Genomic DNA, 3,760 nt, shown 5'->3' on the forward strand with positions numbered 1-3,760 from the left:
TCCTCCATTCTCCTCTCGGGATCTTGGGCACACGCGCACACGCGCCCGGCGTGAATTTTAAGCCACCGGGTCTGGGACGCAAACCGCGGTCAACTACGTGGGTCAGTGACACAGCCATTACGCTAACTGCTGGTCCCATGCTGAAAGATTTATTGTGTAAAAAGTGATGAAAGACAAACAATAACTGTAGTTTTGTGATAACTAACGCTAATCTCTTCCTTCATATATAAGCCCAACAGATTTGAAAACTTGGTGCCTACTCCCCTACACAATAAAACCCTGCCGTCAGCATGAATCGGCCCATTTGCTTTTCTACTCCCTGTAGCAGGAGGCTCTAATCAACTCACCCCATGATTAGCAAATTCTTCAAGACAAGATTTAAAAGGAGGACTGCTAGGACATAGCCCCGTTTGACAAGATTTAAAATCAGTAATGCAAAGCAAAGATATTTTTTCAAAGGAAGGGGATATTGGGAAGCCCACATGCCCTCAGACACTGCTCACGGGAAGATAAATTGGCATGACCTCTCTGCAAAAAAAAATGACAATATGTATTAATAACGCGAAAATATTTATAACAGCATTAACCAGTAATCCACAGATGGAAATTTATGTTAAGGAAATGAGCTGAAATAATGAAAACAAAACAAAACATTATTCACAGTGGTAGTCATCAAAGCTTTATTTACAGTAGCAACACCCTGGAAACAGCCTCAGTGTCCGGCAGTAAGTTAATTATGGACTTCCTCTATGAAGGAATATTATTTAATGTTCTGTAGGGGTGTGGATAAACATATACACACACATGCATGGCATTGCACATACATAGTAGCCACACATGGAACAACCATGAAGTAAGGTTCATTAAGGAAAACTTGCAAGCAGGAAAGCGGTAGAGTACGCACAATCCTTAAGCTCTAATTATCCTGCAGAGAGGTGGGGGGTAGACGGACACTCTCAGGACATGCTCCAGGACAGGGACCGGTCCCTGTGATGTGGCTCCTATTTGCAGAAAAGGGGGATGGTTGTATATATATTTGTGTGTGTGTGTGGTTATATATATATGTATGTCTATACATAGATATATAGGTAATTATCTATAATTATAGATAATTTTTAGTTTTTTGCCATAGGGCATATGCATGCTTTAGAGAGAGACAGAGAGAGGGAAAGTGAGAAATCACCCCTCCAGGGGGGATGGCCTTGCTACAACCCCTTCTCTTCCATTCTCCTTTTGGGATTTTGGGCATGTATGCACACACCTGGCATGATCTTCAAGCTGCCAAGACTCAAACCACAGTCAGCCATATGGAAATTCAGTGCCTTAACTACCATGCCACCTGCTGGTCCAAACTATACATTGTTTAAAGCATAGAAAAATATCCTAGAAGAAAGCACAACAATGTAGCTTTGGGGGTAGTGAGATTATAGTTTTTTTGTCTTTCAACTATATTTCTTGCAATATATATATATATATATATATATATATATATGTTTTCTTTAAAAGGTTTCAAAGAAGTTGGATAACTTTGTCCATAAATATTAAGCACATCTTTTCTTAGTTTTATTCTTAAGTACATTACTTAATGTCACTCTCATAAACCCTAGAGTTTTTAAAACAGTTTTATGTGCCAGCCCATGGTAGTTAATGTGGCCTACCTGGACTACTGTGTGGTTCAAGTTTAGGACCCAGCACCTTGAGAAACAAACTAGGTGCATGTGTGTGTGAGCCCAAAATCCTGAAAGGAGGGGCAAATGGAGGAGAAGAGACTGAGAGCGTGTTTTTTTATTCTCTCTCTCCTCTCTCTCTCTCCTTTCTCCAGTGAGCTCAAGTGCCCTCTGGCAAAATTTTTTTAAACATTATTTTTCTTGGGACCAGCAGGTGGCATGGTGGTTAAGGACACTGGAGTCCCACATGGCCGAACATGGTTCAAATCCCGGACCTGGCAGCTTGGTTTCTCACTTTCCCTCTCTGTCATTGTTCCTCTATGGTCAATTTAAAATAAAGTACATAAATGAAGATAAAATAAAATGATTATTTTTCTTATACTGATGTATAGGAATGCAGTTATTTTAAAAATTTTGGGGCCAGTTCTGCAGTATAGCATTAATGTGCTTCTTTTTTAAAATTTATTAATTTATTTACATTTAATCACATCTTTTTTTGGAGGGGTTTTTGCTGTAGGGTGTGTGCACTTGCTAGAGAGACAGAGAGATAGAAAGCGAGAAATCACCCCCCAGGGAGGATAGCCATGCCGCAATCCCTTCTCCTCCATTCTCCTCTCAGGATCTTGGGCACACATGTACACGCGCCCGGCGTGAGTTTAAGCCACCAGGTCTGGGACTTGAACCACAGTCGGCTACATGGGAGTCCAGCGACGTAGCCATTACGCTAACTGCTGGTCCACATTTAATCACATCTTTACAGTGTACAACACTTCTTTTTCCAGCACAGATGCTATACATGCCAGTCAAGCCAAAGATATTACTCTATAACTTATCAGCAAATAGTTTCTCATTTTTTTGTCCGTTAAGCATACTTTACTTGTTTTTCCCTTCCCTTTTCCCCTCTCTCCCTTCCATACTGAACTTTCCCCCACATTTTATTGATTCATAAAATGCCTTAAACTAAAAATATGGGCAAAACTAGAATCTAGTTACAAGGGCCCCATAATTTTCTTCTGAAACACTCGTTAAATTAATTAATTAATTAACATTTATTCCCTGAGCATCATCACAGCATACAAAATGTGATTTCTGGGACCAGCAGGTGGTATGGTGGCTAAGGAGCTGGACATTCCCACATGGCCAACCACGGTTCAAGTCCTGGGCCTGGTGGCTTGCTTTCTCACTTTCTCTCTCTCTCTCTGACTCTCTCTGGTTAAATTAAAATAAATTAATGAATAAATAAAAAAAGAATAAAAAAATGTGATTTCCCATCCAGAATATACTACATAATGTCTTAAGCATGCATGTTATCATCAATAATTTTTAATTTCTGGTTTCATATATATGTATATGTATATATATTTTACCCCTATTTCTCACCCTCTGCCATTTCCCACACTCCTCCCACACTATCTCAGGTGTCTACAGTTGTTTTCCATTCCCTTTCCCCCCACATTTTATTGATTCACAAAATTTCTTAAATAATCTAACTACTTCCAATTGCTAGTTCAGCTGGTATGTACATATCTGTGAATACATGTCAGACTTCAGGCGTGAAACTCTGAGTAGAATGAATACACTACAAGGTAGCACCTAGCTGGTGCTATGGAGTTTACTATGGTCACTAAACAGGTATTTTGTAATATATTTTTTAATTTCAAGAAAAGCAGTTTTAGCTTTAATAAATCAAAGAAATGCTAAGGAACTTTGCTTAAAACTTAAAGCCAGGAAACAGGTTAGGGTTTTGTTCAAATAGTAGGGACATGAACCTATTGGCAGCTCAAAACAGGATAAGAATTCTTAAAACCGGAAAACAAAGCCTAGGAGAAAATCAGCAATGTTTTAGTCAAAAATCATAACCTTCTATTTTATCAGTTCAGTCTCATGCACTTAATCTATCTTCTGTGGTGGATCGATCTTCCCAGTTAAATTCTGGGGTATAATATTCACCTCCAGACTTGTCCCTACAATTATGTTGGCCATTTTCTTAGTTTTCAAACTCTTATTTCTGTGTGTCTGTATTCAATTTTCTTGGTATAGCACTCCCTTGATGACTTCTTGGAGATCTGGTCTGGTGTTGGCAAATTCTTTCA

Source organism: Tupaia chinensis, unplaced genomic scaffold (genome assembly GCF_000334495.1).
Source record: "Tupaia chinensis unplaced genomic scaffold, TupChi_1.0 Scaffold000515_1, whole genome shotgun sequence".
Classification (NCBI taxonomy): domain Eukaryota; kingdom Metazoa; phylum Chordata; class Mammalia; order Scandentia; family Tupaiidae; genus Tupaia; species Tupaia belangeri.